Source organism: Pezoporus flaviventris, unplaced genomic scaffold, assembly GCF_033815535.1.
Source record: "Pezoporus flaviventris isolate CSIRO_AGI_PZ_B2104156 unplaced genomic scaffold, CSIRO_AGI_Pfla_v1 ptg000002l, whole genome shotgun sequence".
In the NCBI taxonomy this organism is placed as follows: domain Eukaryota; kingdom Metazoa; phylum Chordata; class Aves; order Psittaciformes; family Psittacidae; genus Pezoporus; species Pezoporus flaviventris.
The window spans coordinates 67,076,302-67,099,805 of record NW_026892550.1 but is presented as its reverse complement, the minus strand read 5'-3'; the positions used below and the strand labels follow the sequence as shown (position 1 = coordinate 67,099,805).

At 35.6% G+C, this 23,504-nt stretch overlaps 1 long non-coding RNA gene across 1 annotated transcript; it reads right to left on the bottom strand.

Annotated features, from left to right (window-relative positions):
* Window positions 1-3,727: 3,727 nt before the first annotated feature.
* Window positions 3,728-23,274, bottom strand: LOC133275718 (uncharacterized). The gene is made up of 3 exons (XR_009745667.1): window positions 23,126-23,274; window positions 10,538-10,667; window positions 3,728-3,804 (listed from the first exon to the last, which is right to left on the bottom strand). It is a non-coding gene; the product is annotated as an uncharacterized LOC133275718 (long non-coding RNA).
* Window positions 23,275-23,504: the final 230 nt, after the last annotated feature.

Sequence of the window (23,504 nt, the reverse complement as noted above, 5' to 3'; positions counted from 1 at the left end):
ATATTCAAAGGAGCAGAAAGAAAAGAAAATCAGTATATTTGGGTGGCTTATAAGTCCCAGCCCCTCCAGAGCAGAGAAGCAAAGCATGCCTTTATGTTGAATAACAAAAGTCATGTCATCTTTAATTAAGGACTTTCCCTGTGAGGTTTCTGCTTACAAAAAAAAGCAAGAAAATGTCGCTTATGCTTTTCAAGACTTACATAATATAAACCCATGGCATATTATCAAATAGTCATCACAAGTCTTCCCACAGTGTTAGCACTGGATTAAAATGGGTTTCTAACAGATTCTTCAATTAAGCAGATCAGATTAATTTAGTAGAGTGGTTCATGGCTTCCAGTATCCTTGTAGGAACTTTCTACTTTCATTAATAGCTGTATTAATTGCTGAATGGAAAAAACCTCATCCTTAAATAGGCTCTTTTGCATTATCAAAAACATTCATTAACATTAATTTTCATAGCAAGTGAATTTCAAAAGTTTTATTTCTGAGAAATGAAATTTTAAATTCCCATGTCTATTTGCTACCAATGTTCTTGGGGGCATGGATCCAGCAGGGAAACTGAAAAAAGAGACCATTGACTTACATTATCAATCTAGCAGTCTAACTGAGAAACATAGAATGCATACTGAATTTTAAGTACTACATACATTTAAATCTAGAAAATAAAATAACCTAGTAGCCTAAAATTATTCTAGAACTGATCCTAGAGAATACTGTTCAATTTCTCAATATCTATTTCCTCACCAAGTGACTACTGCCCCTAAAACAGGAATGCAACTTTTAGTTTATTTACAATCACAAACATTGGGTTTTGTTAATTTTAACAGAGATACTTTTTTAATTCTATCATGAATCTTTGGGTGGTGAGGCACTGGAACAGGTTACCCAAGTGTCCTGGGTTCAGCAGTAGCAGTCATGTTTCTCCTTCTTGGTAGCTGGTGCAGTGCAGTGTTTTGACTTTCGGCCTGGGAACAGAACTGATAACAATGATGTTTTAGTTTGGCCAAGGACTTTGTGAGGCTCATGCTCTGCCAGGGAGGAAGGGAAGCCGGGAGGAAGCAGAGACAGGACACCTGACCCAAACTGACCAAAGAGGTATTCCATACCGCAGCACGTCAGGCCCAGGATGCAACTGGGAGTTACCTGGAAGGGCTGGCAGACTGCAGGGGTCTGCAGGGTTGGAGGAGGTATCGGTAGGTGCTTGGTCGGGCTGGGGGGGGGGGGCGAGTTATCAGTCGGTTGCTGGTGAGGTGTTGTATTCTCTAGTAGGGGGGAAAGAGAGAACGAGGAGATCAATCTGTAACTGACTGTGAACAATCAATTGAGATAACCCACTGCACCAAGGAAGTTGTGAATGCTCCATCCCTGGCAGTGCTCAAGGCCAGGTTGGACAGAGTCTTGTATGGCATGGTTTGGTGTGTGGTCTCCCTGCCCATGGCAGGGGTTTGGAACTTGATGATCTTAAGGTCCTTTCCAACCCTGACTATTCTATGAAGCTATGATTCTATGAGCTAAGAATTTGCTATGCCTAAGAAATTAACAGGAAAACCACATCTTCTGGTCAAAAGTTATTCCAGTCAAGTGTCTTGTCATTGGCAGTTGTTACTCATGGTTACCTATGAAAGAATATGAGGACAAGACAAGTGCAATATAGCCACCAAATACTCTCCTATCCCCTGAAAAGGTACAATTCAGGGGACTTCTCTGAGACATTTGAAAGTTTTTCTGTCATTTTTAATGACTCTTAACTGGGCTTTTCCCTTCATGAAGTTGTCAGGTTTGTTTCAAACCTTTGTTGGCTCTTAATGCTCACAGTATTCTGAGCAAAAACTTCCACATCTTAATTGCTCATTACTTGAAGAATTAGGTCTTTGTATTGAACATGTTCTCTGCTAGTTTCTTTTGATGAATCCTAGCCATATCTCCTAAAGCTATGCAAAATATTCACATAAATTAAGACTTTATGAGACATATTTCTCTCTAATATTTTAGTGAAGGTAGATTACTGAGGCTTTCTCAAATAGGACAAAATAGAAAGTGTCTGCCTTATCTAACAGAGGAACAACTTATAAAAAAAAGAAGACTAACATGTCTCTTGATTTTCAAGTTCTTAAACATTTACCAGAAGTATTAAATACTATGTGTGTACACATAGATTATAAATAAAAATCATCATAGTTTATAACTATGGCAGCATCTTTACAGAAATCACATTTCATAACATTGCACAGAGCCCTTCTTTTTGTCCTATGTCTCTGAGTCCACAGGGAGATTCATGAACTTTTGGTTTCATAAAAGCTATATGCTAAATCATGCCTTTAAAAATAATGTGATATTGGAAAGGTAACATGTCAGAAAAATTAGGAAGAAAATGGTGACACAATCCCCATAGGAACTTGTGATGCATTTTTATTTTGCTGTAAAGAAGATAAACAGTTTTCTGATAAAATATTCAGGATAAAATGTCAAAATAAATACCAGTGAAAAGAAGACTACTATGTGTAATTACAGAAAGCACATTCAAGATATCTTAAAGCTTTATTATCCAAATATGATCATGGCTTTCATAGCAATCGCTGTTTGAATAGTGATTTTGATATTCATTGGCTAAGTATATATAATTTTCATCTTGTTTTGAACATATGTTTCACCCACTGCATTACATAAATTTGCTCACTGCTTCTGCTGGAAACTGTCTTTAGTCATTTCTTCATCTAGAACAATCAGACAAGTTTTCCAATTCCAAGATTTCTCCATGCATTGGCTCTAAGCACAGTTATTACAGTAACTGTCCTAAACATCAGCTGCATCCATCTAACTTAGTTCCTTCTGTAAAAGGCAGCAATCAAAATCAGACACATCACAAAGGTAATTGCAGGAGTTTGGCCAAAATTTTGTCTGGTGAGTGAGAAAAAGATTTAAATGTTTTTCTCCAAAAGTATACAAAGTATCCAATCATGTGTGCTCATTCTCTTTTCCAGCCCCCTCCCCCCCCCCCCCATATTGTAGTGTAGTTATTTAAAAGTACATTCAGTGCAATTTTGACCTAAATAATGTAAACACTTCATATTTGGGGGACAATGTTTGAATTTGTCCTTCTTATCTTTAGTCTCATCTGCATGGTCTCCTGTTAAACACCACATGCCTGCATTAATATTCCTTCATTTAATATTTATCTAAATAATTTCCTTCTCTCTCAAACAAAATTTGTTTTTAATTTCTATGTTGAAAACGTATTTTGCAAAAGCTCTAAGGGACTTTAATGAAACAATAAATAATGGCATTGAAAGTTCAGACCAGGCTGAAAATGGGAATCTTGATGTTGAAAGAGGGACATTAGATCCTCATAAAGAAGAACTCAGGAAAACAATTCTTGTTAGGGCCTTCTTGGTGGATTAGAAGATACTATGCCTGAGAAGAGACTTTGGGTAAAAACGCTAGGTTTTTATAATGCATATATCTCTCATTCACTAAAAAAAAAAAAAATGAAGAAAGGAACCTGAAATACTTTGCTTCTTCACCAAGCAAAACCCTTCTCCTCACCCAAACATTCAGACAATGCTGTTTAAAACAAAAAGCAAAAGCAAAAGCAAAGCAAAACAAAGAAAAAAAAAAAGCTCCAACCAACAAAAACTTACAGATGTAATTTGATAAATGAAGATATTTCTTGGTTTTCTCTCAAAACCATCACTGTCCAGTTTCTCATTCTAGACTTATTGTTGTGGTGTTGCTTCTCTGAATCATCATCATGACACAGCACTGCCCATCACCTTGTAGCAATGGACTTGAGGAATCTGACAGCTTCAGTCAGAGTCATATCAAAATCAGACAGAAATACAAAATCACCAGAAATACATTCACTATTTCTAGTTCCATCAGCTTGAGTATTTTAGTTTTGTTTGTATAGATTTTATTAAAAGTTAGTGTTATGAAAAAAAAAGCGCTTTAAATCTTTTGCAAAATTGTTAGAACTTTTGAAAGCAAAGTTTTCTTAACACAATAATATGTAGCTGGATGTAGGTAGAAAACTGTTCTCTTTTCCTCTTTTTCTTCTCTCTATATTTGCTAACATACTTCAAGCACCATTAAAAAATAAAACAAAACTCTTATTTTTGTCCTTCACTTTTTACTTTTACTTTCAGCAACTTTTAACACTGGTAAACAGTTAAATCCCACTTTTAATTTGCTTGAACACAATCTTTTCAAACACATACGCTTGAACGCACGCTTTTCAAACACATGATCCTTTACTTCATTTAAAAAAATACATGCTTTGTTGTATTTTACTCTTTTTTTCCCACTATAATTTCAAATTTTGGTGAAACATATTGCAGATGGATTGAGCTAAACAGATGTTTAAATTTGACACATATGCCTAAAGTATTTAACATATCTCTTCTTAAAGATATACATACGCCTAAGAGATTTCGTGGATCATGGTTTAATGACTGTTTCTCTCATTCTCAATGAAGTCTGTCATAATTCTTAACGACAAGGTCAACAGGCACTGCTAATACCCACTGCCTCACTTTTAGTTTTCATCTTTTTCCCTTTTTTTGGAATGACCAGTTGTACAATGCCTGCTTATTCTCTCCAAGAGTACAGATATAATTACATATGCATACAATTACAAATTCACGTTACACTTCTGCTTCATCAGTCAGAAATCTGATGAGGAAATCCCAGCACTAATATGGCTTAAAACTCAGTTGGTCTGATTTTTGTCAAGTTTTAATCCTATTACTTCATGTGATTATTAGTTGGCATTGTATGTAGCAATAACACTTGCATAAATAAATAAATAAAACACAGCTGTGTGTGACCCTCTGAAACACATCAACTCTCCTAAATTATGTTCTCTGTTATTATGCATGTTATTAACTTTGATTTTTCTTGTTACACCACTCATGATGATTTATTTTATACTACTACCATGCTGCCAATCAGCATGAAATGAGTGCTTTCCATATAAAGCAGCTGTGGCAAAGTTTCATCTGACTATTATTATTTACATAGTAATTGTCCCTCCAGGCTGTTACTCTAATCAATACCCAAGACTAAACATATAAAGAAAGCTTTGAATCAAACAGCCTACATTATTGTCGTGGTTTAAGACCAGCCGGCAACCCAGAACCACGCAGCGGCTCTCTCACTCCCCCCCCTTCCTGCCCCTGCTCCCGGAGGGATGGGAAGGAGAATTGAGAGAATGTAACTCCCACAGGTTGAGATAAGAACAGTCCAGTAACTAAGGTATAACACAAACCCACTACTGCTGCCACCAATAATAATAATGATAAGGGAAATAACAAAGGAAGAGAATACAACCACTCTCCACCCGCTGAGTGATACGCAGCCTGACCCAAGCAGAGATCTAGACCTTCCGAGCAACTGCCCCCAGTTTCTATGGAGGGCATGAAGTGCTGTGGTATGGAATACCTCTTTGGCTAGTTTGGGTCAGGTGTCCTGTCTCTGTTTCCTCCTGGCTTCCCCTCCTCCCTGGCAGAGCATGAGACTCACAAAGTCCTTGGTCAGAGTAAACATTACTGAGCAACAACTAAAAACATTGGTGTTATCAGCATTGTTCCCAGGCTGAAAGTCAAAAAACAGCACTGCAGTAGCTACTAAGAAGGAGAAAAATGACTGCTACTGCTGAACCCAGAACAATTATGAATACCTTATTTTTTTTTTTTTCTTACCCCAGTAGCATCCTAATAAAGTGTTCATCCACTTCAGACTTACTGCCATCTCAAATCAATGTTGGTGTCTGGGCAACTCATGGCCCAGCTGGAGCTGTTAACGTAGGACAGACAGTATCTTCTTGGGAATTGGAAAGAGAAAAGTGCGCAGTGCTTACCACATTTTTCTTTGTACACAGTTTTCTCATGCAAATTTAACAGGTCAGTCTTGACTTTGCAAGCACTTACCTTTTCACTCTACCACCATTTGAACTGTTGCATGGTCTCTCCATTTGCAAAATCAGATACAGGTGCTGTCAAGTTTATGAATGCACTGGTAAAGAAGACCTATGTTTTCTGTCATTGGATCATACAAAACTTAATGGCAAAAATGCTAGAGAAATGATGATAAAAACACTTCCTCAAGTGCATAGACATTCACATATATGGACACATGCATATTATTATATAATTTTTTATCCTGTGCTTTTATAATACTAGGAGCAAGAAAATGTAGTTGCAAGATTATGACACAAAACTTTCATATTTTGTCAAGAGTGTGTGATTAATACATTCAGGTTCAGCTTTTTTGAGGCCTACATACATTAACCACATTGTGCTCTGCATTTCATTGTCTGTCTGTGACTTGAACACAGAGGATGACTAATAAATAGCTCTGAGTGTGTGTATGTGAATCAGATGGAAATCCATATGCTTTAGTGATTGTAGAATGTATTTATATTAACAATTACTATGTTAAGTATCAACAAGTAGGGTGACTCAGATTAGAGGCTAAAGAATTAGAAGAATGTTGTTATAAAACATAATGTAAATGATTACACAGAGTAAATAACAGGATGACCTTTTTTTTTTTTCAGTCATCCAACTCACTTGAGATTCACATTTCACATCCTGGCTCTGGTGCAGAGTACCTGAAAGTTAGTACAGATTTGTAATGCAAAAGTGAAATGGTTTTTGTTTTTTGTTTGAATTTTAATTTTATTTTTTTTTTTATGCTATGTGTCAGAGAGTGGGAAAAGACAGGCTTAGGAACAGGTTCATGAACAGGCTGAGAAAGGCAAATCTTTTACAGTATAACACTGCATCAAAATGTCACTGCACTTTTGTTTGCTAAGTGGAAAATGATTATGCAAAGAAAAATTCAAATGAGAGCAATATGGTTTTGTTTCCTTGATGGTGTAAGAGAAACAAATAGCCAATCTCCCTGTGCTTCCCATAGGAGGAACATGGGATTGGTGGGAGGACAGCCCTGTGCATCTGCTTTTCCATGCGTCGCTGCTGCAGAACCTGCCGCTGGGTGAGAATCCTGGAAGGCAACGTGGCGGACTGCGCACCCAAGTCCAATGTCATGTCCAGCAGCTCATGTCCAGCCAGCATATTCTCTGACTATAGGGTTAGCTCTGCCTGCTTTCAAACAGCAAAACTGCTCAGGTGCCCTCCCTTCACAGAGTACATGATGTAGGCACTGCCACATCCAAAAATTGATGATCTTATAAACTTTCTTACTGAGCTAATTTATTTCAGTAAAACGAGGATGTAGTGGGGAAATGTCTACCTGTTATTTGTTCTCATTCTGTTTAAATAAAGGCTTCAAAGTTAAAGCATTACTAACTTGTATTATCACTATGGATTTTTAATGTAAACTAGATAATAGCATAAATCTAACATTGTATGATCAACCATCTTTACATGCAAGTCATTAGAAGGGACTTTAAGGGTATCATATTTTTATTTAGAACCAAATATTTTTGTGCTTCTGTGATCTGCTCCATAAATATCTCTGTGGTTTTCGGTTGGAAAAAGGACTAGTTGCACACTTTACTTCGATCTCAGAACCTGACTCCTAGCATTTATACAAGACAGCTATCCCTGATTTTGTCAATTATGTATACTGGGTTTTGGAGTGGTTCCAGTTGGGAAGTTGTTCTCCTAAGGAGCATTAATGAGAGCCCAATTATACTGCCGTGGGGCAAGTGTGGATAATGGAGTCACACAGGCTCCAGCTTCAGGAGGTGTGCAGAATTTAATTGTCTGTTTGACAAAATCTTTTCACTCTTTGAGGAACAGACAAGAAGGTTTGTGTGGTTCAGGTAAACATTTCCATCCTATCAACTCTATGCACAATTCAAAGGATAACAGAACTAAAAAAAAAGATTTAAGTTGAATACCTATGTAAATGAGGAAGTATCATATACATTTTGAGATTTCGTGCTGATAAACCTTCAAACTGACCTAAATCGTAGCCAATTTAATAAAGGTCATATTCTCATTGCATTCCATTTCTTGAATGCGTTAATCCTTTCTTAATTTTTAAGTGAAACTAGATACAAAAACCTTTATCTTCTCCAAATGTATTATTTAATGCACTTAGCTGTGAAACAAGTGGTAATTTGTAATGATCCATGGAGCTGGTTCACTGTTCTGCATCTGTCTCCTTGCAGTTTTGCATATTTATTCTCACATTTACAGTGCCCCTTTTCTAGCGGAACCTGCAATGTTTGGTTAGAGAAAATTACTTCCAATAAACAATTGGATTTTCAGGGACTCCAAGATGGAAGTTGGAAAAGACAGAAGTCCAAACAAAAACAATACATAACTGCTTTACTAAAAAAAACAGACCAGTATTTTTATTAAGTTTTTGGTTTTTTTTATCTTGTTTTTACTATAACTAAAGATGCTCAGAGCTTCAGAACTTACGTAGCTCACTTTGTGATCTTATCCTGTGCCCCCTTCACCCTCCTCAGTTTTACTTTATTCTTCTAAACTTCAGCAGCTCTCAGGTTGGGATAACTTTAAACAACATTATGCTCAAACTAAGAAATACAAATTTATCCTGTGGAAAATTACTTGGCAAAAGCACCATAGGGACTCTTCAAGCAAAATAAAAAAAAAAAAAAAAATGGATTTAGCTGTGAAGCTGTACTTCTGCAACTTTAAAACACAGAAATTGAAATGCTTTCTCCCTCACATTACCCACTATTATTCCAATGCTAAATAGTGAATTTAACAATTCTCGTCATTCTGCTCCAAAAGCATCTCACATGATACAGGAATGCACAAAATATTAGATATGGGTGAGCAAAGTCTTGTTAAACACCTGTCCTGAGATTTCAAGGAGCCTGGTACAAAAGCAAATATTCACAGTAACATTTTTGATTATTTCAGATCTTTCATGAGGAAAAATGAAATAACTGTAGAAGAATTAATATAGCAAATTTAACATATTAGCCAGAAGTTGGTAATTGAAAAATTAATAACATTTCAAACAATGTAAGATAATAATCTATTTTATTAGTCTTATGCACCAGGTGGGTAATGGCACTGGGGACAACAGAGATCTCAAAATCCCAGGGCCAATTATCTGAGCTCCTAATCTTTCCTTATCTGCTGCACAGCGTTACAAGGCTGTCTCTATAGCTGCTATAACCAATGCTTTGAAAGACGTCAGAGGGATTCTCAGGCAAAATGGCCTGGGAAGATAATCTATTGATAGGTTCCAGACTCAGATATGGATTTTTTGTATCATTGGCAAGTCAAGAGAGAAAGCACTTCTTAGTGGTCTGTGTAAGTACATGGAGCCTTAAGAAAAAAAAGAAAAGAAAAAAGAAAACATTGTTCTGGTGCTGCACGGAGTTTATTTCATGTGGCAGGTTTTAATTTCACCCACAACTTTTCTGAAACATATGAGAGTCTGATTCATTAAAAAATAAATTTTTTAGATTTGTCTAATATCAAATTAATATGCCGTTATTATAAAAAAAGTCTCATAAACTAAGAAATCATTGCATGGCATTTAAATATAACATGCAGATATTTAAATACTAGCATAGCAACAGAAAGCTGACTCTTGAGGGAACAAACCTGGGCATCTCTGACAGTTCTGACATATGCTAGAGTATCCAGAGAAAAAGTCAGCAATACTGATCCTAATGTACTGGTATACTGTACTAAGTCTAGAACATAACAAGAGGCTCCATTACCCAGAGAGGAGGAAGATACGTCTACAGAATGGACAATTTTGGCTAATACTTCATTATCATTTTGATAGAAATCTACAGATCTCATGTTTTTAAAAAAGGCATTCAACATTCAAAGCACTTTTGTACCTCTTAAAATCCACATCATGCTGTACTTTGGTGATGAGGATAATGAAAAACAATGTCAAAACCGCTGCACTTTTAGCCTTCACGTAGGGAGAGAGCAGAGCAGGGTGGTGGGAATCAATTTTAATTTTCTAAATCATAGAATCAAACTTGTGAAAGAATGTTAAGCAAGAGTAATTTCTTTGTACTGTATTCAGGACTGTCTTACAGAAAATTAAAAGTTAAGACAGATTTCTTTCTGTATTTGTTTTAAATCAGGGAATCTGAGCCACAGATATTCACAATTCTAGCATTGGTTCCCTTCATTTCCTGGCCTGGGGCCTGTATCTAAAACACTTTAAGGCTTCTCTTAGCAAAAGCAGGTGAGATCAAAGGAAACTGTTAGTTGACAGGAAAGGCCTTCTTGGCAACAGGGCTCAGCCACACTAGGCAAGAGTGACAGGCTATAGGAAAAGAGGGAGAGCAGAAGAAGAGAGTGGATGCAGAATTTTGTGGCAAATTTTAAGTTTTGTACAGTTTAGTCATTAACTACTTACATTTCATTTGTTGTTTTTTTTCAAGTATTACAGACATGTGAGATTGAAAAAAAAAAAAGTGTTTACTATCAAAGCACCTGAAATAGTTTTGTGTACTAACAAAACCATCACAACATTTTATTGAATTTTCTTAGACTTAGACCCATACCCAAACCGTACTCATGCCTATCCCCATATCAATACCTTTTCCATCATTTACCGGAGAACTTCAAGAACAGGGTAGTGGAGTGATTCTTTTCCAGTGAACTAAAAAACTATCCAATTTCTTGAACAGAAGTGTTCAACACAAGAAGGCATATGCCCATGGAGTCCTAATAGAGGAAGCTGACCTAGAAGGAGAGAATTCAAGGGAATAATTCATTCATTAAAATACTGACTCAATTTAAAGTGTAAATTTGATTTTACAATTCCATATGTGTTACTTAAAATTTAATAATTGCTCTGTATATGGATATAATTTTCACTCACTTCATAACAAACCCAACTGTGTCTATGGGATGTTTTTCTGAATACTTACAGGAATGTCTACCAAAATTGTGAAGTAGTGAAACAGAATTTATTTAGGTTTGACTGAACACAACATTTGCGTATGCATCTGTATGCATCTTGCTCTGTTTATACTACTTAAAAGGTCTAAGACTGTAGATTTATCCCTTGGTATTCATATTGCAAAATGCAGCTTCTATTTGCACCTGAATAAATGTGAGACAATGAAATGATTATTTCTGATAGTCAGTAAAGTCAGAAGCAAACATACTGACAGAAATCCATGTGCAGTGTTAAGAAATGAAGAGAAGCAAAGAGTAACCTGCCTCAGTTATAAAGAGATAGCCAGTCAGGGTATATTTACAAAATGATAAGCAAAGGACTCTAAATTCAAATGTTACTGTCAAATAACCACATGACCAAATATGTCATATAAATCAAACATTAGTAGGAAATAAAAATTACCTTTGGAACCAGGACTTTTAAAGTATTCGTACAACTGTTTCATGAAGACGTTGAAAGGTAACACTTACTTAACACTGGGTATGTATAAGTACACAGCGTATGACATTTTATTCTAATTATGCTTTTATAAACTGATAAAAATAAAAGTATCCTTCTACTTCTGCATGTGTATTCCTCTACTTACAACAGCTTGTTTAGAAAGACTGATTCTATAAATGCGAAGTTAACTCTCTCATCAATGTAATATGCTTTGTGTTTATGAAAAATGCTTCTTCTCACTGCAGTATTACCAGCTATGAAAATTTTGAAACAGTGAGAAAATGTAGCTAGAAAGCAGAAACTCTTCTTGGACTTAGGAAAAAATACAAAAAGAAAAAAAAAAAGTAAAACTCATGCTGTGTTTGTTTCCATCTCTGATAGCTTATAATGCATTTTAACCACAGGAATCTTCTCATTATATATTAATTATGGTCTACAGATAACATCATTATCATTATGTAATGAAAAATGCGAGTAAATTACTTTTAACATCATGTGCAGTAGAAATTCAACAAAAGCCATGCAATTTTTATATCAGCATTTCTCATTATCAGATTTGCTTCTACCTGCTGTGGACATTATTTGGCATTTCTTTTTCCTTCATGACAAACAAATAGAAATTTACAGAAAGGTCTCTCAAAATAGTTCTTCATCTCTTCTATGTTTATTAAAGAATACCATGTCAGCTCTCCACACGTGATCTCTTACTGCCTCTGCTGTCCTTTCTCCTGTAAGAGCCTTGGAATTTCTATTTGTGCTCAATTGCTCTACTTGAGTGGATAAGATAGCTTGGCAGGCAGGGCTCAGTTAAGCATTTCTAGAGCATTTGCTAAATAAAACTCCTTCTCTTCAGGAAGTCTGCAAAAAGACCACTGAGTGCAATTCTTCCAGCTAATAAATTCTAAGTGCGTATTGATACACCTATGTACGATTTCTGAAAAACCCTTGCTTAGAAATTTATCTTGATTTCATAGCTTTAAGAATCACTTAAGTTTTCCTGATTGAAAAGGGCACAATGCATTTAACAGGAGACTGAAAACTCAACTTTGTTGAGATGAACATCTCCCAGCAGATGCAGGAATAAAATGGGTTCCAGAACAAATATTGGTCAAATATCATGTTTAAGTGATATATTTGTGAAATATACTGTAATGGGTTACTACAACAAAAGAGAATAGGTGGATCTGGAAGCACAAAAGCACGATGCAGAGATGCGTTTCTAAACACAAGGCTCATTCAGAGAAGAGGCATAGAGGCACTTCTGTTGATCTGTACATTCCAGGAGTGTCCACTGGTCCCTAATCAATTCTAGAAACTGATCCATAAGCAAAATAAAACTTTTCACAAATATCTGTGGCGACACACAAGATAAGAAGAATACGGGAAAGATTTGCATCGAATGGGACTAGATGATTCAGAGCATCCTGCACTCCTGTGTTCTTCTAACCTAGAAAAAGCAAAGGTATTTGCTGCAGCAAATAATCAGTATTTCCATGATTCATGGTGTACTACCTTACATATAATCTGAGGACATAAACTGATCATGACACTAGCTTAGATTATATGCTTTTATAAGAAGTTGATCTCATGGATTACATACTTTGCTTTCTTTAACCTGGCTAAAAGAAGATCCTTTTATTTTGTATCCTGACATATTCATTTATGCATGTGCATGGGCATACTATACAATGTACAGTGTATTCATTAGAGAAACAAACATTCCTCAACAATCACAAGAGGAAAATCAAGGTTCTGCTTGACCTAAAAAGTAAAATTTCTAATAAACAGTATTTAACTAACAAATCCCAGGTAAAGAATGTTTATTATTATACTTCTAAATAAATATTATTATTTAGTATGAATATTATACTTCTAAAAAACTCCTTTCTCGTACACCTGTCAAGTTACCTTTCTCTCCTACAACTGCATCACTGCAAAAGGTTAAAGAAGATATTAACTAATAAAACAATTAATTTCCTAAAAAACAATTAAGTTCCTAAAAATAAATTAAAGTGTTACTGCATTAACACAAACATGGGGACAGACTGTGCAAAAACTGTGTTCCTTTGCCATAAGCCATGAGTGATGTGAAAGACTCCTACATGGCAGAAAAATTTGCTAAGCTGTTTTCTGGCCTTGTTGGAATCTAGGGGGGATTTGCCATTAACTGGTTTTAGGCCAGCATGCCCTTTAAAATATTTTAAAGATCTTGTGTCATGCAGAAAGCTCACACTGACATGACACAGCATTATCCAGCATATCCCACCTCTTCACTGCCTCCATAGTCAAGCACTCCAAGACAGAAAGTACTTGGTAAAGCGTGGTGGTGAAAAATGTAGAAGATCTGACTCAAAGCACAGAAAACAAACTGACCATGGGAAGTATTCCTCATCGTCATTACTTTTCAGAATAAAATTAAGGCTGACTCTACTCTGCTCTCATGAGACGACACTTGGAGTATTGTGTACAGTTCTCATGTCCTCAACATAAAAAGGACATGGAACTGTTGGAACAAGTCCATAGGAGGGCCGCAAGGATGATCAGGGGACTGGAACACCTCCCATATGAAGAGAGGCTGAGAAAGTTGGGGCTGTTCAGCCTGGGGAAGAGAAGGCTGCGTGGAGACCTCATAGCAGCCTTCCTGTATCTGAAGGGGGCATACAAGGATGCTGGGGATAGACTATTCATTAGGGACTATAGTGACAGGACAAGAGGGTATGGGTTATAAACAGGGGAAGTTTAGATTGGATATAAGGAAGAAATTCTTTCCTGTAAGGGTGGTGAGGCACTGGAATGGGTTGTGAATGCTCCATCCCTGGCAGTGTTCAAGGCCAGGCTGGACGAGGCCTTGGGTGATATGGTTTAGCGTAAGGTGTCCCTGCCCATGGCAGGGGGGTTGGAACAAGATCATCTAAGGGTCCTTTCCAACCCTAACTATTCTATGATTCTATGATTCTATGAAACATTTGCCTGGCTCTACTGCAGATAGTTTGATAAAATATAGTTTTAGGAGAACCTAATCACATGACTAGAGTCATTATAACATAAATTGATTCAGGAGAGATTTAATTAATTTAATGCATCTGGCTGTAATTATTATTCTGCATTTATTATGTAGGACTTTTGTTAGCTTAATGGCTTTATACATTTATCAGATAGTCACTGAAGAAAATTTCAGTTACTCATAACGAATCTGAATAAATCAGCAATGACTTTTTTTTAGAACAGTTTTATTATAATGATTTGTTATTTTGGTTGTACCAGTCATGACAAATTTCTGCAGCTTCATTGAGAAAAAGCTTTATCCAATATCCACAGATTCAATTGATTGCATTGCACTGTAAAGATTTTTTAGAATATATTTATAATACAATTCCCCCAGTGTAATTCACAATTGCTTCCTTTTTATTTGTTTTTAAATAAATAATTTTAACATTTAGAATAACCACTCATGACTTTGACAAACATTTTTATTTTGCTTTTCTCAGTGCTCTAGAGGATCCCTGCATTTCTTTTCTAGTCCTCTGACCACATGGTGAAACCCTGCAAATTCCATCATTGACCGTCTTTGACATTTTATAATTTGGTTTGGTTTCCAATCAAAACAAAAATACATAAAATTACTCTGTAAAAGGAAATTATGCATTTTAAAACCTTGCCTGAAAAAAGGGAGAAATTTATAGAAAAATATTAATTTACAATTGGTGTTATTTATTGCAGTAGTAGCATTCACACTAAAAAAAATTGAAGTAGACAATTTTGATCTGTTCAATTGAACTTAGGTGAGCTTAGTCCAACTGCATTTTATGGGAGTGTCATTTGGTAAAATTATTTCCTTCTATTCATCAAACATGTCCTGAACAGTACAGTTTGCATGAGTTTGTTAAAAAGTGTTTTCTACTATTTGCAGGACTGTCTGACATCCTCCCGGGTGTCTTTGTGACTTGCTTATGGAAACCAAATAAGAGCTAGAGAGTCCTCAAGTTTTAAAGCTATGAGGGGAGGCACAGACAAGTGCCCTCTGTTTGGCTGGTTTGCAATCACTGCCTACCAAAACTAAACCTGTCTTTCTGTGGATTAACCTTGCCAGCTCATCACCAGCTTGGATTTACTGCTATAGCACAGAAAGGTAAACTGAAGTTTTCAGAGCTCATAGAGCTCCAGTGCACTTTGCATCAAGTACATACTCTGTTTTGACTCAAATTTCTGTTAAACTTACTATCAAAAAATAGCTTAAAATGGGTTTTTGTAAAATGGTAAGTAAGGGTTCTGAGTTAATTCTTCCTCTTAAACATGGTTTGGGGGTTTAAGTTTACTTGGAGAATTAAAGGGTTCCTTTAGAATGATTTCTGTTTAGACACAATTTAAAGCATTAATAACTTTTAGACACCAGGTTTAAGAATACTTCTGATGTAAAAATGGATTTATGTACAAGCAGATGAACACCACAGCAATATCATCCTTTGCAGGTTACAATTGTTATAGCCAAGATTAATTAATTAGAAATATTAAAGTTAGGATTAACTCTTGGACTTGATTCAGAAATCATTGGCAAGCTTGTGGCTCTGGCACAAAAATAATTTTGATTTTTAAAGTTAGCTTTGTACCAACAGTAAGTACTTTCAAAAAAAAAAAAATGCTTGGAGGAGAAAGGAATAATATTTCAAAACTTATACTAAAGTAGTTCTTCTGGATCATTCCAGCTGGGAGTTTAATTTTTGTTCATGCATTTACATTTTCTTTATGTAAGGGTAAATTGTTTTCATGCAGCCATTGTTTTCATTGTGTAGCCCTCCATCCTACTAACATGTTTTTTTTAAACTCTTAGTTTCATGGTTAAATATTGGGGGTGGGGGAGAGAAGAGAAGACATAACTCTGCTCTAATGTGAACAAGGCATAGAACTACTGCATATTGCTTCTAAAATGCTGTAATGCAGAAAGTCAGTTAGAAATAACTAAATTCAGATCAAGATTTCATTTTAGATAGGTTTTTCCCCCAAAAAAAAACCAAAAAAAACACATTTCAGGGAGGTTCTCCATAAACCAGACAACAGTCACTGTGCATATTGTCATATCTTCAGCATTAACTTTTCCATGCACACAATATGAGCTACATCAAAAAGACAATTCTTCCAGAAGAATGTGAACACTGATGATATCAAGGTTTATCTTGTAATGAAACTGTCTGGCGAAATCAGAGCATTGTAATTATGACAAAGGAAAAGGAAGAAAATAGGAATATTCAGAAGAAACAAGGGAAGAGTGGAAAAATTTTCCTTTTGCGATGATAAACTGGCTGGCAATTTTACTAAGAGAAATAAATGTAAGAACCAGTAAAGCAATTTAGTCAAGTTGCTATCAGAGAAAGTGTAGCTACTGACTTCAGAAAAAATGGGGCCCTTAATCTTTAGAACATTTTGGTTTGTCTGGTGTTGCTGTAGCTACATCACGCAAAAGCTCTCTGGTTGCTGCTTCATTCTGGAGTTTTATTCCTAGCACATTCTTAAACATTTCCCCTATTTTAACTTTAGCCTGTGTACACTAACATAGCACTAATTTCTTTCTACAGTTTTATTATTGCACAATATTTCAGTTAAAAAGATTTGGCTTGTATCCTCTGGCAAGGAGAATTTCTGATTTTATGAAATATTATCCATCAACTTAGATACATTTGTTCATTTTGCAAAGTTCTCTTTGGAAAAGCATTAAAATAGAAGCATTTATAGTCTATCCTAAATAATTTTTCAGCATGTTAATGTACAGCTTACTATTTTTGAGAATTCTTATAGAAATTATTGTTAACTGTGGTTTTTATTTTTTATATTTATTGGTACTCAGATCACAAAGTCGTAAAAATCCCAGGAAACCACTCAGTCATTCATTTTTGTAAATACATATGCATGAATTATAATTGTACACTAACTCATAAAGCCAGAAATTGCCAACAATAAAAAATTATATTCACTGTCAAAAGAAAAGGAAGAATTCAATTATTCTAAAGAGACCTCATTTGCATACCCCTCCCCTCTGGGGATTTTTAGGCATGGCATTTAAATGTGACTGTATCTACGAGCATTTGTGTCTCAACACAGAGACTTTTTTAAGATGCTGGACTGGAAAGGTACTTAAAACTGCCTGAGTTACTCAGTTATGGTATTTCCTAGGGAAAAGAAAAAAAAGACTCTGCTGACTACCCCTCCCTGCTTTATCCCTAAGGGACAAGGGGCAGAAATTGAGATGACAGCCAGCTGGAGCACTTCAGCCCCTTTACCAGTGCCCATGAGAGGAGAAGATCAAATTTGCATTCTCGTTGGTTTGGTATTCCTTAGCTTATATGAATTACAATTTACTGCCAACTTCAATAAAAACATGTGTAAACCTTGTATTTCTACACATAATAAAACATGACTAGGCCTCATATTTCTACATATTTCTTGCATCTTATTTTTGGACCTTATTTTTACATGTAAACAATTAACATAGTCAATGACACCTGAAATACTCAAAAGGTTTTGAACCTAGAAGTACTACTGAAGCAGCATCTCACATAAAATGATCACAAACTATCCATCCTCAAGAGTAATCCTGGAAAGCAGAATGTTACTCCTGCATACATCCAGATTTTTGATTAAGCACCTAAATCTACGTAAAGGAATGAAAAAACAGGTATAATATCTTTACACAAATACAACATGAACTTCCACGTAGAATAATGAACAAAGACTGCACTTTTGTGTGCAGACCACATTATATCTAGACGTGTACTGACTAATCAGTTTTGGTCTGATAGGTGCTTACTGTTATCCTTCAAATTCAACAATAAGGTTAGAGGGCTAGTAGGATTGAGAAATGACTGCTGTCATCTATCTTAGGTGCAGAATCCATTTTTAAATGAAAAAGAATTACCATGTGAATCATCACTTTAAAGGAAGCACTTTACTCTCAGGTTTTCTTACACTAATCTTCCAGTCATCAGCCACCCTATAAACAGTATGTTTTGCATTCACAAATGTAACATCTGACAGATCTCAACATATCTTGCCAACATGAAGCCTGAGGAAAATTTTAAATTTTAAATAAATCATCACATATCAATTATCTCCAGGGAGGCAGCAGGAAAAAAGCCAAACAGAGGTTTGTTACTTTTTCCTGCTAACATTTCCAAACTCCTGATGGCTTCTGGATAATTAGCCAAAGTAGTTCTAAGAATGTTAGCTTTTGAGTTGATTTAAAATGTCCCTTGCTAACAATATTCTGAAACTACAACAGAATAGTTCTTTGTAAATTGAATCACAATGCTTATCAAGTTGGATCTTTTGTGGCTTTCTTAAGAAAATCCTGAAATCCTACATGTAAAAAAAGGGAATGGTAAAGCTCTTGTGATACACAAATATCTGTAGAAAAAGCCAAAAATACCATAAAAAATAAGCATAATTGAAACATGATTGATACATCCCCCAAGCGCACAAAGTACAAACAACTATGTGGAAGTAACTACTATTCACTACCTCTTAAGAAGCTCACCTCCAGATTGCCTAAAACACTTTTAAAATGCATGGATATTAGCTTCTCAGCATCCTTGTTACCAATTTATCTTCAATTTGTTTTCATGGTGTTCTGCAACCTTCATTAAATTACTAGATCTCCATATTACTTATTGTGGAGGTTTGGTGCACAAATATAAATAAACTATAATAAATAATTGCCTATAATTTTGTAACTTACAGATAAATAAGAACAGCATGTAATATAGCTATTTTCAGTATCATACAGGTAAATGTGGCATAAATTTGAAATGAAGAGTAAACATATTTATTTTTTCTGGTGTCTTACTCCATCATTTATTAGGCTGATGCTACTCATTCTGTTTTATACTCCACCTTTTTTCTCTGTACGGTCCCTTACAATAGCAAATTAATAAAATTTATATTTAAATTGATTATTTCAGAGTGAAACATTAATATTCAAATGAAATATATTGCTTTTGTGGGCTTCAGGGGAGGAAAAAAAACCTTTTATGCTGAGCACAATGAAGAAGTGATAGGCGTTTCTGTTATCTCATTCATTTGTCATTCTGGACAGTTTAGACAAGCTGTTACCTACAATAATAGAGAGCATTTTACTTTTTTAAAGATTAATTTAAAGTATACTTTATACTAAACTGCAGCAAACCAATTATTTATACATTTATTGATTCTGACAAAATAGATATTTGCATTTTTCCTAAAGGAATAACTAATATTCATACTGCTGTAGCCAGGAGTCTGACATAAGGTGTGACAAGCAACATATTCTGGCTCTGTGGGAGGATGATCAACTAGGTCAAAATGTGCACTTTTCTAATAAGCTTGTAAAATGTTTTGAAAATTTATAAAGTTGGCAGGAAACAGGAAAAATCTCATGACTTTTTAAATTTATCATCTTATGAGCTTTATTTCATTCAACTTCTATCACCATCTCTTCTCTGCAAAACTCCTGTTCTGAATTTAAACCCACTACCCCTTTGTTTTTTCAGAGATGTCTTTCAATTTCCTTCATTGATAGTATCAGAGTATGGAATCAAGCACAGGTACTACATCAGTCCTAAACATCATTTTGCAAGATCTGATCAGCCACATCTAAACTTCCATATTTGCATAGTAGACAGTAACATCGCCAAAAAAATGTAACATTTAACAATCATCAACTTGCTTACCACCTTTGACTTTTCAATGGAGTCTATACTTCACAAAATAACAACAAAACCCAAACTATCAGCAAATATTTATCCATTATGCTTTTTTCTATCTTCATCAATTTTCTATGCTGCCCTTTTAAAACAGATATAAATATAGAATATTTATTTAAGGAATGCATGTGTTAATCCAAACCAATCATTAAAAGAGGAAACAAACACTCATGACTGGAGAAGGTTAAGTACGAAACCATGTTTGTTTCAGATATGCAAAAAAATATTTTAATCTCAATTATTCTAGCATCATTAAAGTCTGAGCACTATCACTAACGTCCTATTTGTTAGCTAGCACCTAATTCACTTGGTCACAAAGGAGTGAAAAATCAAATTTATATTGATGGCAACATAAGCATCAGAAAGGAATGAACTGGCTTGTAAAACACTGGCTGTATCCGACTCCTTCCCATACAAGTCTATTCTATCTGTCTCTCTTTTCTGCTAGATCCTGTCCAAGCTGGACCTCATACCAAAGCTGTTTATTTCATCTCCCAGTCTCACACTGCCTCCTGACTTGCTGGAGAATTCACAGGAGCTTTGTTTCAGGACTCAGGTTTTGAAGAAAGAGAGAGACATGTGGACACCGTTCCACTCACCAGTGTGCGTTAAGCAGCAATCTGAGCCATCAGATATTCTCTTTGTGAGAAGAAGGCTGTATAAATGTTTAATAATTAGCTCTTTTGGCTCACAGCAGAGTCATTCCCTTGTGAATTTAAAAGCTTAAGCTGTGAACTCTATTCTTTTTCAAACTAGGATTAAATCACAGGTGGATAATAAATTTCCTTTAAGTTAAGTTGAAAAGTTATGAAATATTTTCAGATAACTGTTAAGGAAGACGTTTGGCAGATTATGCTACAAGGAATTCATTAAGTATCTGAAATTTTTTGATAGTCAATCTCTCAAATACCCTGGTAATTCACTTAAGTCTGGACGTTTGTTTATATAAAAATGTAATCTGCTTCTTCTTGGAAGACATTTTTCTTTATAAACTGGGATAAAATGAATGTTATATTTCATTTTTGCTAGCTTTTCAATATGATTGATGCAGACCTTTAATGCGTTAATTTTACAACATGAATTCATATTCAAATAGATGATCTTGTAAGAATGATGAACAGCTCCAAATATGCAACAGTGAAGATCTGAACTATCCCTTTCTCCCCCTCTTTTCTCTCCCCTCCCTTGAAAAAAGACTCCATGGAAATTATTAGCACTTTTGATTTCTGAATACCTTATCTAAGGAGGTAGCTACAAGGTAACTGGAACCAGAACTATAGTCAGAACTGAAAAAGCAGTCTGAGAAAAATTCAAAAACTAGATTAAAAATAGTTATGCATGTATGACAATTTTTTCTTCCTACTAAAGAAATTAATATTGACTTACCTTGTGTATTCAAGATAGTATAAAATCTAGTAAACATGTTTTACCTACTTTGTTGAACAGGTTATACTGTATTACAGAGGTCTCATACCCAGATCATGAGACACAGGAAGTAGTGCAAGTCCTTACTAAACAGTAGTTAGGCAGAAACATCTTACATCTGAGACACTTAAACCTCCATAAGTATAACATGGGTTAAAACGGTGCTGACCCAATCCCCCCACATCACTCCCAACCCCAATCTGTGTCCTTCCAAGAGCTCCTACAACCTACCAATCCATCACGGACCACATGCTGTCACAGAGAGTCACAGAGCTAACAACAGCAATATTGAAACAGCAGTTTGGAGGAGCTTGCCAACATTTACCAGCTAATAATTTACCAGCTAATAACTGTGGCACAATTAGTACGTGTGCACTGTCATCCACATCCTGCCTTCTCATTTTATCAGCAGATACGACAGCTACACGGCATGTCTCCAGAGAGTCGGTGCGGAGCCCTGTTGACATCCATGCAGCAAGATGTATATTCACAGCACTTAAGCTGGATTCCTGGTGTGCCTGTGATATGCAGTTGAAGAACCATATTCTCATTGGGCATATGTCCAACTACAGTCAGTTGAGCTGGGCTTTAATATAACAGCTGTGCTTCAGAACCAACATGTTTGATAGCCAGAGAAAACCTGGCAAGTACTCTGAATGAAATGCATTTGTCCCTAACAAGTACTATATTGAAGCATCCTACTCCTAGACTTGTTACCCTTCTAATGCATCTGGTAAAATATCATAGTTATTCTGTATCGAGCCTCACCTAAAGTTAGGCTACAGGCTTGATGGCTATTGAACACAGGATAGCCACCACAATTTTGTATAAAGAGTATGCAAACACTTTTTCCAGGAATCAAAAAAAAATGCTCTGCCAGGGCTATTAGAGAAGAAACCTGTGTCAAGAACTAACTCTATTCAGAGTCCAAGATAGATAAATCATGAGATTTATTGTGCTCCCTTCCTTTCTTGCACCACTTCTGTGCCACATATTGAATGATCCAACTGAAGAGCTCAACAGAGCATCTTGCCAAAAGCAGACAACAGTTCCCATAGAAAGATTCACAAGCAAGACCTCCAAAATCTGGAGCTAAGCATATCACTTAAGAGTGTGATGGGGATAATATAACTGAATCAAGTATAGTAGGACTAATGGCGTGATTGCAAATCAGGACTATAACATAACTAAAAATCCACTTCTGATTTTTTTTTTTTTTTGCTTGAACTTACTGCTCAAGTTATTTAAAGCTGAAAAGTAATGTCCAACAGGATAAATTAATATGAATTTCTCTTTCAGCCAAAACCTTCAAAGCAACAGCTCTTTTTTTTTTCAATTTTTATTCCTGTTATGTCGAATTGTTGTCTTCCTTCCCCTCTCCACCCCATATTCCCACACAAAGTTACCCATTTGTAAATATTTCAGTGTAACTTCTTCCTCACCACTTTCATTCTTTGAAAATTCACTCTTGGCAAAAAGGGTGGAATAACCATCCAACCAAAATACAGCATATTAAAAAGGTCAAAGAACTATAGCAAGATATCATAAATCACAAAATAGAATGGGCATTAAAATTCTGACACGTCTTTGTCGGGACCAAAATTGTAACTAGAGTGAGAAATTATATGGAATTAGCTTCTTACTGATATGCTCTGAAGACTGTAATTTCATGGTGCCTGGATGTCATTTTCAGAACCTTCTGCCTCTTTGCAGTCTTGTAGGCATGCATTCAGCTGTCATCTGGGGCACTTGAGATAAGTAGGGGAAAAGAAGAGATACATAAATGTTTTACTCGGAGCAAGAAGTCATGCTAGTTTTCAAAATTACCGTAATTTTTTAGTATTGTTTCTGCTGACGTCAGAAATCTTCAGGAGATGCCTGATCTCCTCCTGTTGGATGTGCAGTACTGAGTCTCACTTGAGAGAATATTATGCTCACTGAGAGAATATTATGCTTTAGGAAAAAAGTAGATCTTAATGTTGATTTGTCTCACATTGCTTCCTTTCTCTTTAGCCCAACAGA